This window comes from Arachis hypogaea, chromosome 11, assembly GCF_003086295.3.
Source record: "Arachis hypogaea cultivar Tifrunner chromosome 11, arahy.Tifrunner.gnm2.J5K5, whole genome shotgun sequence".
NCBI classification, from domain to species: Eukaryota; Viridiplantae; Streptophyta; class Magnoliopsida; order Fabales; family Fabaceae; genus Arachis; species Arachis hypogaea.
The window spans coordinates 64,673,679-64,689,664 of NC_092046.1; the positions used below are offsets into that span (position 1 = coordinate 64,673,679).

General features: G+C 37.0%; 1 non-coding gene across 1 annotated transcript; it reads left to right on the forward strand.

The window, feature by feature from the left end:
* The first annotated feature begins 445 nt into the window (after positions 1 to 445).
* LOC112725625 (small nucleolar RNA R71) lies at positions 446 to 553 on the forward strand. The gene has a single exon (XR_003164720.1). It is a non-coding gene; the product is annotated as a small nucleolar RNA R71 (small nucleolar RNA).
* The last annotated feature ends 15,433 nt before the right edge of the window (positions 554 to 15,986 follow it).

The following is a 15,986-nucleotide window of genomic DNA, read 5'->3' on the forward strand; positions in this document are numbered from 1 at the left end:
ATGAGAAATTAGGATGATTCCTCCATGAAGGATTGTAAGTATTTCCATAGGATTCTTCCATGTAATTCACCTCTTCCATTCCAGGATTCTCAGGGTCATAAGCTTCTCCTTCAGAGGAGGCTTCTTTAGTACTACTAGATGCAGCTTGCATTCTAGTCAGATTCTGAGAAATCATATTGACTTTCTGAGTCAATATTTTATTCTGAGCCAATATGGAATTCAGAGTATTAATCTCAAGAACTCCTTTCTTCTGAGTCATCCCATTATTCACAGGATTTCTTTCAGAAATGTACATGAACTGGTTATTTGCAACCATCTCAGTGAGTTCCTGGGCTTCTGCAGGGGTTTTCTTCAGATGAAGAGATCCACTAGTAGAGTGGTCCAATGACATTTGGGACAATTCAAACAGACCATCATAGAATATACATAAGATGCTCCATTCTGAAAGCATGTCAGAAGGACACCTTCTGATCAATTGCTTGTATCTTTCCTAAGCTTCATAGAGGGATTCACCTTCCTTCTGTCTGAAGGTTTGGACTTCTACTCTAAGCTTGCTCAACTTTTGAGGTGGAAAGAATTTGGCCAAGAAAGCATTGACCAACTTTTCCCAAGACTTCAGGCTTTCTTTAGGTTGTGAGTCCAACCATATCCTAGCTCTGTCTCTTACAGCAAAGGGGAAAAGCATAAGTCTGTAGACCTCGGGATTAACCCCATTGGTCTTAACAGTGTCACAGATTTGCAAGAATTCAGCTAAGAACTGATGAGGATCTTCCAATGGAAGTCTATGAAACTTGCAATTCTGTTGCATTAGAGAAACTAATTGAGGCTTAAGCTTAAAGTTGTTTGCTCCAATTGCAGAAATTGAGATGCTTCTTCCATAGAAGTCAGAAGTTGGTGTAGTAAAGTCACCAAGCATCTTCCTTGCATCTCCACCATTGTTGTTGGGTTTGGCTGCCATGTCTGCTTCTTTTTCGAAATTTTCTGTAAGATCCTCTCCGGAGTGTTGTGCTTTAGCTTCTCTTAGCTTCCTCTTCAGAGTCCTTTCAGGTTCAGGATCAGCTTCAACAAGAATATTTTTATTCCTGTTCCTGCTCATATGAAAAAGAAGAGAACAGAAAAAAAGAGGAATCCTCTATGTCACGGTATAGAGATTCCTTTATATGAGTATAAGAAAAGAAGAATAGAAGAATGAAGTAGAGAGAGAATAAGAGGAATTTGAACACAGAGAGAGGGAGGGTGTTCGAATTATGAGTAGAAGAGAAGTGTTAGTAAATAATTAAATAAATAGAAAGAGATGAGAGAGAGAGTATTCGAATTTTGAAAAGAGGGAGAAGAAAAATATTTTTATTTTTATTTAATTAATTAAGTTGGAATTCGAAATTTAAGAAAAGAAACAAAACAAAATTAGAATTTAAAACAATTAGTTAATTAAAAAGAATTTTGAAAAAGTGGTTAATGATTTTCGAAAATTAAAAGTGAAAAAGTAGTTAGGTGGTTTTGAAAAAAGATAAGAAATAGTAAACTTTTTAAAATTAAAATAAATAAGTCAAGTGGTTAATTGAAAAAGATTTGAAAATAAATTTTGAAAAGATAAGAAGTTAGAAAAATATTTTGAAATTAAAATTTTAAAAAGATATGATTGAAATTTATTTTGAAAAAGAATTGAAAAATAAATTTAAAAAGATTTGATTTTAAAAATTAAAGTTGATGACTTGACTCAAGAAACTAAAAGATATGATTCTAGAATTTAAAGATTGAACCTTTATTAACAGGAAAGTAACAAACTTGAAATTTTTGAATCAAAGCATTAATTGTTAGTAAAGTTTTCGAAAATGTGAAATAAAAATAAGAAAAAGATTTTGAAAAATTTATTTAAGAAATTCGAAAATATTAAGAAGAAAAATGAAAAAGATTTGATTTTTGAAAAAGATTTGAAAATATAAAATTTTTAAATTGAAAATTTGACTTGACTAACAAGAAACAACTAAATTTTAAAATTTTTTGACTAAGTCAACCCAAAATTTCGAAATTTATGAGTAAAATAAGGAAAATATATTATTTTTTATTTTTTTGAATTAATGAAGAAAGAGAAAAACAACAAAATGACACAAGACATAAGAATTTAAGATCAAAACAAATAATGCATGCAAGAACACTTTGAATGTCAAGATGAACACCAAGAACACTTTAAGATCATGATGAACATCAAGAACATATTTTTGACATTTTTTTAAGAAAAGAAACACATGCAAGACACCAAACTTAGAACTTTTTAATGTTTAGACACTAATAATTCGAAAATGCACATGAAAAACAAGAAAAGATACAAAACAAGAAAAATTAAAGATCAAACAAGGAAAATCATCAAGAACAACTTGAAGATCAAAGAAGAATACAATGCATGAATTTTCGAAAATTTCTAATAAAATAAAAAAATATGTAATTGACACCAAACTTAAAATTTGACACTAGACTCAAACAAGAAACACAAAATTTTTTTGGTTTTATGATTTTATTAATTTTTTTGTATTTTTTCGAAATTAGTTTGGAAAAAGAAAATAAAGAAATTCAAATTTTTTAATAAGAATTCCAGGATTCGTGCAATGTTAGTCTAAAGCTTCGGTCCAAAAGAATTAGACATGGCCAAATGGCTAGCCAAGCTTTAGCAAAGCATTACATACAACAGCCAAATAGATAGGAATCCAAAGGCTCCTGCAATGATAAGTGGAAACCTCAGTCCAAAAGATTAGACATGGCTTAACAACCAGCCAGGCTTCAACATATCTCATGAAACTCTAGAATTCATTCTTAAAAATTCTAAAGAACAAATTTTTTTGAAAACTATAAATTTTTTTTTCAAAATTGAAAATAAAAAGCTTAAACATAAAATAAAATTACCCAATCTAAGCAACAAGATGAACTATCAGTTGTCCAAACTCGAACAATCCCCGGCAACGGCACCAAAAACTTGGTGCACGAAATTGTGATGACACTTTTCACAACTCCGCACAACTAAACAGCAAGTGCACTAGGTCGTCCAAGTAATACCTTACGTGAGTAAGGGTTGATCCCATAGAGATTGTTGGCTTGAAGCAAGCTATGGTCATCCTGTAAATCTTAGTCAGGAGGATTCAAATGTTTATGAGGTTTTGATAATTGAAAGATAAATAAAACATAAAATAAAATAAAATACTTATGTAATTCATTGGTGGGAATTTCAGATAAGAGTTTGGAGACGCTTTGTTGCTTCTAAACCTCTACTTTCCTATTGTCTTCATCCAATCATGCGTGCTCCCTTCCAAGGCAAGCTGTATGATCCTCTCGGATGAAAAATACCAGATACGGTTTCTGCACGGCTAATCAATTGTCGAATTTCTCGTCTCGGATGAAAAATACTAGGTATAGCTTCCGCACGGCTAATCATCTGTCGGTTCTCACTAGCGTCGGAATAAGATCTCTCTATCCTTTTGCACACTGTCACTGCACCCAACATTCGCAAGTTTGAAGCTCGTCACAGTCATCCCTTCCCAAATCCTACTCGGAATACCACAGATAAGGTTTAGACTTTCCGGATCTTAGGAATGCTGCCAATTGGTTCTAGCCTATACCACGAAGGTTGATGAGCGGATAATTTATACCCTTTTTGGCATTGTTTTTACATAGTTTTTAGTATGTTTTAATTACTTTTTATTATATTTTTATTAGTTTTTATGCAAAAATCACATTTCTGGACTTTAATAGGATTTTGTGTATTTTTTTGTAATTTCAGGTATTTTCTGGCTGAAATTGAGGGACCTGAGCAAAAATCTGATTCAGAGGCTGAGAAAGGACTGCAGATGCTGTTGGATTCTGACCCTCCTGCACTCGAAGTGGATTTTCTGGAGCTACAGTAGACAAATTGGCGCGCTCTCAATTGAGTTGGAAAGTAGACATCCTGGGCTTTCCATCAATTTATAATAGTCCATACTTTGCCGAGATTTGATGGCCCAAAATGGCGTTAAACGCCAGCCAAAAACTTTCTGGCGTAAAATGCCAGAACTGGCACACTTCTTGGCGTTAAACACCCATTTTGGCACCCAGGGTGGCGTTTAACTCCAATTTGAGGCATATGCACGTGGAAGCTTGAAAGCTCAGCCCAAACACTCACCAAGTGGGCCTTGGAAGTGGAATTCTGCACTATCTACACCTAGTTACTCATTTTCTGTAAACCTAAGTTACTAGTTTAGTATAAAAACTCCTTTTAGGGATTCAATTTGTAACTGATGACAATTTACATTTCATATTGTATCTTCTATGGCATGAGTCTCTAAACCCCATAGGTGGGGGTGAGGATCTCTGCTGTGTTTCAATGGATTAATGCAATTACTACTGTTTTCTATTCAATCACGCTTGATTCTATTCTAAGATACTCACTCGTACTTCAATATAGGGAATATGATGATCCGTGACATTCATCATTATTCTCAAATCTATGAAGGCGTTCCTAATAACCACTCCCATTTTATCTGAGCTTAACGTAGTCATTGGGCGACAGCTTGAGTGCGTATCTCTTAGGTCTCTGATCCATGGACCGAGTCCGTGAGATTAGAACCTTCGTAGTAGAGGCTAGAACCAATTGGCAACATTCCTGGGATTCAGAAAGTCTAAACCTTGTATGTGGTATTTCGAGTAGGATCTAAGAAGGGATGACTGTGACGAGCTTCAAACTCGCGAATGTTGGGCACAGTGACAGTGTGCAAAAGGATAGAGAGATCCTATTCTGACACTAGTGAGAACCGACAGATGATTAGCCGTGCGGTAGCTGTACCTGGTATTTTTCATCCGAGACGAGAAATCCGACAGTTGATTAGCCGTGCAGAAACCGTGCCTGGTATTTTTCATCCAAGAGGATCATACAGCTTGCCATTGAAGGAAGCCATACGTGTTTGGAGAAGAAGATAGTAGGAAAACAGAGATTCAGACGACAAAGCATCTCCGGAACCTCAACTTGTTCCTCATTACTGAATCACAAGTACCATTTATTTTATGTTATTTACTTTTCATAAACAAAATCATTTTTATCATTAATCTCTTGACTAAGATTTACAAGAAAATCATAACTTGCTTCAAGTCGACAATCTCCGTGGGATCGACCCTTACTTACGTGAGGTATTACTTGGACGACCCAGTGCACTTGCTGGTTAGTTGTGCGGAGTTGTGAAAAGTGTAATCACAATTTCGTGCACTAAGTTTTTGGCGCCGTTGCCATGGATTGTTCGAGTTTGGACAACTGACGGTTCATCTTGTTGCTTAGATTAGGAAAATTTTATCTTTTTGGGTTAGAGTCACTAAAATTGAGTCTTCTATTATTATTTTTTTTGTTAAAATTTTAAAATCCTTGTTTTCTTTTTCTAGATTTTTTTTCAAAAATTTTAATAAATAGATAAAAATCAATAAACTAATAATTGAGTCTTCTGTTTGAGTTTAGTTTCATGTTTTAAGTTTAGTGTCATTTGCATGTTTTTTTATTTTCCTTCAATTTTTTTTGAATTGTATGCTCTTTTTATTCTTCATATTTTCGAGTTTTATGTTCCTTGTTCTTTCTTGATCTTCAAGTTGTTCTTGATAATTTTCCTTATTTGATCTTTAAATTTTATTGTTTGGTGTCTGTTGCTGTTTATCTTATACATTTTCGAATTATTAGTGCCCAAAGTATAAAAATTTTTAAGTTTGGTGTCCTTTGTGCTTTTATTTTCTTAAAGATTTCCAAAATTTGTTCTTGGTGTTCATCTTGATCTTCAAAGCGTTGTTGGTGTTCATCTTGACATTCAAAGTTTTTTTGTTTGTTTTCTTTGTTTTGATTTAAAAATTCTAAGTTTAGTGTCATTTTATTGTTTTTCTCTTTCCTCATTAAATTCAAAAAAATAAAAAAATAAAAAATATATTTTCTCTTTATTTTAATTGAATTTTCAAAATTTACATATAAAAATTCAGATTTTATTTTAAAATTTTTATCTTATCTTAGTTTTACATTTCAAAATTCAAATCTTTTTCAAAAATCATATCTTTTTCAAAATCATATCTTATCTTATTTCAAATTCAAATTTCAAATTTCAATTAAATTCCAAAATTCAAAATTCAAATTTCAAAATTTAAATTTTAAAATTTTAAAAATCAAACCTTTTCAAAATTTAAATCTTTTTCAAATCTTTATCTTATATTGTTGATTTTTTCAAAATTCAAAATTCAAATTTTAAATTTCAAATTTCAAAATTCAAAATTTAAAATTCAAAATTCAAATTTTAAATTTTAAATTTCAAATTTCAAATTTCAAAATTTAAAATTTAATTTAATTTTCAAATTTAAAATTTAAATTTCAAAACTTTTTAATTTAAATTTCTTATCTTCTCTTACCTAACTTATCTTATCTTTTCTAATCTCAATTTTTAAAATTATATCTTTTTCAAATCTTTTCCTTTATTTATTTTCTTACAAGTATCTTTAATTTTAAGACATATCTTTTTCAAAACTTCCTAACCACTTTCTCTCTCTTCATTTTTTCGAAAATCCTCACCCACTTATATTCGATGTTTCATTTATTCTATTTTATTTTATTTTCTTTTAATTTCGGTATTCAAAAAAAAAAAAGGAGAGAATAAAATTTTTATTTACAATCCACATCATCTCCCTTTCTCCATCATGGACCTAAGTGGAAATGAACAATCCAGAAGGACTCTGGGGTTATATGCTAACCCCACTACTGCTTCATATGGAAGTAGGATCTGCATACCCCCCATCAGAGCCAGCAATTTTGAGCTAAACCCTCAGCTTATTATGATGGTGCAGCAAAACTGCTAGTATTCCGGTCTTCCACAGGAAGAACCTACTGAGTTTCTGGCACAGTTCTTATAAAATGCTGACACAGTACGTGATAAGGAAGTAGATCAGAATGTCTACAGATTATTACTATTTCCATTTGCTGTAAAAGATCAAGCTAAGAAGTGGTTAAATAACCAACCCACAGCAAGCATAAGAACATGTAAACAGTTATCAGACAAATTCCTGAATCAATATTTCCCTTCAAAAAGGATGACACAGCTAAGGCTGGACATCCAAGGCTTTAAACAAGAGGATAATGAATCTCTTTATAATGCCTAGGAGAGGTACAGAGAGATGCTAAGGAAATGCCCCTCTGAAATATTTTCAGAATGGGTGCAGTTAGATATTTTTTACTATGGGCTTACAGAAAAGGCCCAAATGTCTCTAGACCACTCAGCTGGTGGATCTATACATATGAAAAAGACAATTGAAGAGGCTCAAGAGCTCATTGATACAGTTGCCAGAAATCAGCACCTGTACTCAAGTAGTGAGACCTCAGTGAAGGAAGAGGCTGAGGCAATATCCACTAAACTTAGTCCTCCAGAACAAATTATTAAACTCAATCAGCAACTGTTTTCTATAACAAAACAGTTAGCATAATTTAAAGAGATGCTACAAGAAACCAAAGATGCTAACCAGAATATGGAAAAACAATTGAATCAGACAAGACAGTAGTTATCTAAACAGATAACAGAAGAATACCAAGCTGTTTATTTAAGGAGTGGGAAGACATTGAATGTCTCAATTCAAGGCAGCAAAAAGTCAAGAAAGGAACAACTGATAGAGGATGACGAAGCCACTGCCCAAAATCCCTCCGAGGACAGTAAGAGCCCAGAGAGGAATGATTCTAGCGTTCAAACGCCAGAAAAGGGTGAAAAGTTGGCGTTAAACGGCCAGTAGATGGCCAATTCTGGCGTCCAAATGCCAGAAAAGGGTGGCAATCTGGCGTTAAATGCCCATACAGCACCCAATTCTGGCGTTCAAACGCCAATGGGGGATCAGACACCTGCAAGTGCTGATAACAACCTCCTTAGGCAGGCTTTTCCAACCACTTCTGTAGGAAGTAAACCTACAGCAACTAAGGTTGAAGAATATAAAGCCAAGATACCTTATCCTCAGAAACTCCACCAAGCGAAATAGGATAAACAATTTGCCCGCTTTGTAGACTATCTCAGGACTCTTGAAATAAAGATTCCATTTGCAGAGGCACTTGAGCAAATACCCTCTTATGCTAAGTTCATGAAGAGATCTTAAGTCATAAGAAGGATTGGAGAGAAACTGAAAAAGTTTTCCTCACTGAAGAATACAGTGCAGTCATTCTGTAAAGCTTACCAGAGAAGCTTAAAGATCCCGGAAGCTTTATGATACCATGCACATTAGAGGGTGCTTGTACTAAGACAGCTCTACGTGATTTTGGGGCAAGTATCAACCTAATACCTGCATCCACTATCAAAAAGCTTGGTTTGACTGATGAAGTTAAATCAACTCGGATATGCCTCCAACTTGCTAATGGCTCCATTAAGATTCCATCAGGCGTAATTGAGGACATGATTGTCAAGGTTGGGCCATTTGCCTTTCCCACTGACTTTGTAGTGCTGGAAATGGAGGAGCACAAGAGTGCAACTCTCATTCTAGGAAGACCTTTCCTAACAACTGGACGAACCCTCATTGATGTCCAAAAAGGGGAGATAACCCTGAGAGTCAATGAGGATGAGTTTAAGTTGAATGCTGTCAAAGCTATGCAGCATCCAGACACATCAAAGGACTGCATGAGCGCTGACATTATTGACTCCCTGGTGGAAGAGGTCAATATGATTGAGAGTCTCGAATCAGAGCTAGAGAACATTTTTAAAGATGTTCAGCCTAATCTGGAGGAACCAGAAAAAACAGAAGAACCTCTGAAAACTTCTCAGGAAGAGGAGAAGCCTCCTAAATCCGAGCTCAAACCACTACCACCATCCCTGAAATATGCATTTCTGGGAGAACATGACACTTTTCTAGTAATCATAAGCTCTGCTTTAGAGCCACAGGAAGAGAAAGCACTAATTCAGGTGTTGAGGATACACAAGACAGCTCTTGGGTGGTCCATAATGTAGTGTTTGTTTTGAGGTACTGGGACAGAGACTGGAAGATTGAGACTCAATATCATGTTTGTTGGTTCAGAGACTGGTACTAAAATTTTTGTCTCTGTCCCTAAAATTTTAGTATTTCAGTACCTCCAAAAAGTGGGGACATAGGAGACTAAAATTTTTAGAGATGAAAACTGAAACTTTAATAACATTTTATACCTAAAATACCCTATTTCAATTAATTAATTCCAATTTTACCCTTTGTACAAATTAAATTAGAGCTTCATTCTCGTTTCAATTTCTGTCTCCCATTTTACACCAAACAGAATACTGAGATTTATTTCAGTCTTTGTCTCTAAGTCTCTGTCTCTCAGTATCAGTCTTTCGGTCTTTGTCTCTCTACCAAACGCTACCTAAGTGATCTCAAGGGCATTAGCCCAGCCAGATGCATGCACAAGATCCTATTGGAGGATGATGCTAAGCCAGTGGTTCAACCACAGAGGCGGCTAAATCCAGCCATGAAGGAGGTGGTGCAGAAAGAGGTCATTAAGTTACTAGAGGCTGGGATTATTTATCCCTTTTCTGATAGCCCCTGGGTGAGCCCTGTCCAAGTTGTCCCCAAGAAGGGAGGCATGACTGTGGTTCATAATGAAAAGAATGAGCTGGTTCCTACAAGAACAGTTACATGGTGGCGTATGTGTATTGACTACAGAAGGCTCAATACAGCCACCAGAAAGGATCATTTTCCTTTACCATTTATAGACCAGATGCTAGAGAGACTAGCAGGCCATAAATACTACTTCTTTTTGGATGGCTATTCAGGTTACAACCAAATTGCAGTAGACCTTCAGGACCAAGAGAAAATAGCATTCACACGTCCATCTGGAGTGTTTGCCTACAGAAGGATGCCATTTGGTCTGTGCAATGCACCTGTAACCTTTCAGAGGTGCATGCTCTCTATCTTTTCTGATATGGTAGAGAAATTTCTGGAAGTCTTCATGGATGACTTCTTAATATTTGGAGACTCATTCAGCTCCTGTCTTGACCATCTAGCACTTGTTCTGAAAAGATGCAAGAGACTAACCTGGTTTTAAACTGGGAGAAATGTCACTTTATGGTGACTGAAGGAATTGTCCTTGGGCACAAAATTTCGAACAAGGGAATAGAGGCGGATCAAGCTAAGGTAGAGGTAACTGAAAAATTACCACCACCTGCCAATGTTAAGGCAATCAGAAGCTTTCTGGGGCATGCAGGATTCTATAGGAGGTTTATAAAAGATTTTTCAAAAATTGCAAAATCTCTGAGCAATCTGCTAGCTGCTGACATGCCATTTGTCTTTGACACAGAGTGTCTGCAGGCGTTTGAGACTCTGAAAGCTAAGCTGGTCACAGCACCAGTCATTTCTGCACCAGACTGGACATTACTATTCGAACTAATGTGTGATGCCAGTGACCATGCCATAGGTGCAGTATTTGGACAGAGGTATAACAAGCTTCTGCATGACATTTATTATGCTAGCCATGTTTTAAATGACGCACAGAAGAATTACACAACCACAGAAAAGGAGTTGCTTGCAGTGGTTTATGCTATTGACAAGTTCAGATCCTATTTAGTAGGATCAAAAGTGATTGTTTACACTGACCATGTTGCTCTAAAATATCTCTTCACAAAGCAGAATTCAAAATCCAGACTCATAAGATGGGTGTTGCTTCTGCAAGAGTTTGATATAGAAATAAGAGACAGAAAAGGGATAGAGAACCAAGTAGCTGATCACCTGTCCCGGATAGAACCAGTAGCAGGAGCGTCTCTCCCTCCTACTGAGATCTCTGAAACTTTTCTGGATGAGCAACTCTTCACCATTCAGGAAGTACCATAGTTTGCAGACATTGCAAACTATAAAGCTGTGAGATTCATACCCAAGGAGTACAGTAAGCAGCAAATGAAAAAACTGGTTTCTGATGCAAAGTACTACCTGTGGGATGAACCATATCTCTTTAAGAGATGCGCAGACGGAGTAATCCGTAGATGTGTGCCTAGAGAAGAGACACAGAAGATCCTATGGTATTGCCATGGATCACAATATGGAGGACATTTTGGAGGTGAGCGAACAGCCACAAAGGTTCTCCAATGTGGCTTTGATGACAAGTCATCTTAGCCTAGTTTCACTAGCCTTTTTCTTTTGTTTTCAATTGAATTATTCACTTTCTTGAGCCAAAAGTAAGCCAATTGGGTAGATTTTCATGTTTCCTTTGATTTAATCAACCATGTATGAATTCATGCTATTTCATGAGGTTTTATGCTATAATTGTCATATATTATGAAAGAATGAATATCTCATGATTTTGAGCATAGCTTTGATGTGTTTGGTTGATTAATGATAGGTGAAGAAAGCTTGGAGAAAGGTTGATGCAAGAAGGAATGGCTAGGAGGAATGACTTGAGTCTTGGATTAATTATGAACCAGGAAGCAAAAGCTGGACCAAAAGTTAGCCCCTAACTTTTTGGCTAACTTTTGGGCAAAAGCTGGAGCAAAAGTTAGCCCCTAACTTTTTGGCTAACTTTTGGGCAAAAGCTGGAGCAAAAGTTATCCCCTAACTTTCTGGCTAACTTTTGGGCAAAAGTTGGACCAAAAGTTAGACCCCTAACTTTTTGGATAACTTTTGGCATGAAAAACACTCCCTGGATGCACCAAAAGTTTGCGCCAACGTTAGCCCCTAACTTTTTGGCTAACGTTGGTGCCTGAAAAACTCCCTGGGCTAGCAAAAGTTTGCGCCAACGTTAGCCCCTAACTTTCTGGCTAACGTTGGCGCCATGAATAACTAAGGGGAGGCCAACGTTGGAGCAAAAGTTAGACCCCTAACTTTTGCCCCAACGTTGGTATCAGCAAAACAAGGGTGCTGATGTGAAAAGTTGGAGCAAAAGTTAGACCCTAACTTTTACTCCAACTTTTACTCAAGCTTTCATGATTCCAACCCGGTTCAAATCGGTTCTTCTCCAAACTCCAAGAGCAATTAACCAAGGCCTCTCTCAACCCAATTCCACCAAGAGCAAAGGCCCAATTGAAGGCTTGAAGACCATTTGAAGAAAGTGTATAAATAGATTAGAATTTAAGTTTTAAAGGAGCTTTCCTTTGGAGTTTTCATAGAGAGTTTTCGGAGAGCTCACTTTTACATTTCTTGGCATTGTTGTTCTAATTCAAGAGAATTTGGGAGGAGAATTGATCTCTCTTCTTCCTTGTTCTTGCCCAGCACTCTTTACTTTTCTTGTCTTGGATTTTGGGTGGAGAATTGAAGAAATTCTGTTTCAATCTCACCTTGGGATCTTGTTTAATTTTCTGCTTAATTGAATTTCAGTTTCGGTTCATTGTTCTTCATCCACTTTCTTTGCAATTTACAATTTCCTTTGCAATTGTTCTTGTTGGATCTAGGAAGGCATTGAGATCTAGACTTGGTTTTCTAGTCTCTTGGGTCCTGAGATCCGGATTTCCCATTTACATCCTCTGTTTACTGTTTTCATGCTTATTTACATTTCTGTTTTAAGATCCGGTTTGATTCAAGACATCCTTTACTTCTCTGTTTGTTGCAATTTACTTTTCCTTGTTTAATTTTTGCAAATCCAACTCCCAATTCCCTTTACAATTCAAGCCATTTACATTTCTTGCACTTTAAGATTCTGCAATTTACATTTCTTGCGTTCTAAGTTTCTGCCATTTAATTTCTTGCTCTTTAAGATTCAGCACTTTAAATTCCAGTTCTCTTTAATTTCATGCAATTCACCCATTTCCTTTACTTTCTATGCAATTTAAATTCTGCAAATCACAAATCTCTCAACCAAATCTTGATTTGCTTGACTAAATCAACCACTAAACTAAAATTGCTCAATCCTTCAATCCCTGTGGGATCGACCTCACTCCCGTGAGTTATTATTACTTGATGCGACCCGGTGCACTTGCCGGTTAAGTTTGGGTGTTTTGGAGAAATTCGTTTCTCCGCTAAAATATCCCATCAAGTTTTTGGCACCGTTGCCGGGGATTGATTAGATTGACAATGATTAAGTGAGGTGGTGATTTAGATCAAGCACTTTTTCTTTTCTTTTTCTTTAACTTTTGACTAACACGCTAACTGTTTGAATTTTTGCCTAAGCTAACTAATATTTCACTTCAGCCATGGATTGAAGTGTTATTGCTTTTCTGGTATTGTGTGATTCTTGTGTTTTGCTTGTATGTCAGATACAAGAAGGGAGATCCCTACCTTTCATGAAACTGACGAAAGAATCCTCCGAAGGCTAAGAAGAGAAGCAAGAGAAAAAAATGTTGCTGGAGAGGAAGAATCAGATGAAGAATATCATGAATTGGAGGAACACTCAACAAATCCAACAAATCCACCAGTGAGAATGGCCAACAACAATGGTCAACCCCAGAGGAGAGTCTTGGCTTCATATACATTTGCTAATCCAAGGCATTGTGGGAGTAGCATCCTTACCCCAAATGTCGATGCAAATAACTTTGAATTGAAGCCCCAACTCATCACCTTGGTACAGAACAACTGTTCCTATGGAGGAGGCCCCTTGGAAGATCCAAACCAACACCTATCCACCTTCCTGAGGATATGTAACACAGTGAAGACCAATGGCGTGAATCCTGAGACCTACAAGCTTCTGCTGTTCCCGTTCTCATTAAGGGACAAGGCAGCACAATGGCTTGAAACTTTTCCTCAAGGAAGCATCACTAGCTGGGATGATTTGGTGACTAAATTTCTAGCCAAATTCTATCCACCCCAAAGAGTCATCAGGCTGAAAACTGAGGTGCAAACATTCACACAATTGGATGCTGAAAATCTGTATGAAGCATGGGAGAGATACAAGGCTCTGCTGAGGAAATGTCCACCAGAAATGTTCACTGAGTGGGACAAGCTACAGAACTTCTATGAAGGACTCACTCTAAAGGCTCAAGAGGCACTTGACTATTCAGCAGGAGGCTCAATGCAACTCATGAAGACAGCTGAAGAAGCTCAGAACCTCATTGACATGGTGGCTAACAACCAATATTTCTTTGGCCATCAGAGACAACACCAACCATCAATAAGGAAAGGAGTGTTAGAAATGGAAGGGGTTGACACCCTCCTAGCTCAAAACAAGATAATGCAGCAGCAGATTCAAGAACAATTTGAGCAGATGGCTAAAAAGATTGATAGTTTACAAGTTGCAGCAGTGAATACAAGCCAACCATCAACCACATGGGGACAAAATGAAGAAAACCAAGAAAATCAGCAGCAGGAACAACCTCAATATGTGCACAACCAAGGCTCAGGCCAAAATGAGGTTTATGGTTACACCTACAATCCATCCTGGAAGAACCATCCAAATCTCAGATGGGGAGATAACCACACTCAAAACCAACAACCATGGCAAAGGAATTCAAACCAAAACAACTCAAGAAACAACCAGAACAACAACCAGTAAAACATAACCCACAATCCATATAGAAAACCCCAAAATGACCACCCAAATTCCAGCTATTATCCACCCAATAATTCAGTCACTAACCAAAACAACCAACAACCACCTTCCACATCCACATTCCATCCACAAAACAACCCTACAAATAACTTCCAGCAACCACGTTCCACCCCCATCATACCACCAATAGACCATCATGAAAGTAGAATTTCAAGTCTTGAGGCAGCCATACAAGCAATTGCTCAGTCCACTCAAAGCTTGGTCAAAGTGCAAGAGAGAAATAAAGCTACCATGAAGAGCCTTGAACGACAAGTGGGACAATTGGCCAAACAAGATGAACGGCCAACCAATGTTCTCCCAAGTGATACAATCTCCAATCCAAAGGACAAAGGAAAAGCTACAAAGTGGGAGGAGTGCAAAGCAATCATAGTGGAAAGTGAGAAGAAAGCCATCAATCAGGAAGAACACAACAGAAAAGTTCCACAAGAAGAGACAGAAGAGAGAAGTGAAGAGGATCAGAAAATCAAGAATGCAAAAAGTTCAAAGAGAGATAAGGACATCCTTGAAACACAACTACAAGAGAAGAAGGAAAGGGTGAAGCCACATATCCCCAAACTTCCATACCCTTAGAGGTTCAAAAAAGAGAATGAGGATAAGCAATACTCAAAGTTCCTGGACATATTCAAGACCCTCAGCATCAATATTCCTTTCTTAGAAGCACTTGAACAGATGCCAGTATATGCTAAATTTATGAAGGAAGTGCTGACAAAGAAAAAGTCCCTAAAAGAAGGACAAATTGTTGAGATGACAATAGAATGTAGTGCTATTCTCCAAAGAGAGTTACCAGAGAAGAAAGATGATCCTGGGAGTTTTTATATACCTTGCACCATAGGAGACATAACAATTGAAAAGTCATTCTGTGACCTTGGTGCAAGCATAAACTTGATGCCTTTGTCTCTAATGAGGAAACTTCGAATTTGTGAACTGAAATCCACACGAATACTCCTTCAAATGGCTGACAAATCCATCCAGCAAGCAGTTGGAGTTGTAGAGAATGTACTGGTAAAAGTGGGGAAATTCCTTCTCCCAGCTGATTTTGTCATCCTGGATATGGAGGAGGACCCTAACACCCCCATCATTCTAGGGAGGCCTTTCCTGGCTACGGGCAGAGCATTGATAGATGTTGAAAAAGGGGAATTGTTGCTGAGAGTGCATGATGAGCACCTAGCATTCCATGTTTTTAAAACTCTGCATGAGCCCACTCAAGAAGAAGATTGTATGGAGGATAAAGCCAGGGATCAAAGCTTGAAGGAGGCATTCAATGAGTTAACTCAAAGACTTCTAAATCCATGCTTGAAAGAAGTAGAGATGGTGCAACAGACTAAAGAAATCAAGGAGGGAATAGATCCAAAACCCCCAGATGAGAACCTCAACACTCCAGATAAAGAACCACCAAGGCAGGGAGTATCTTTTAAGAAAGAAAAGAAGAAGAGGCCAAGAGGGTAGAGAAACAAGAAGATCCCTACTGAAGGCTTTTCGCCAGGGGATAAAGTAGTGTTAAACACCCAACCGATGAAGGTGTCCCCACAATCATCTGAATACT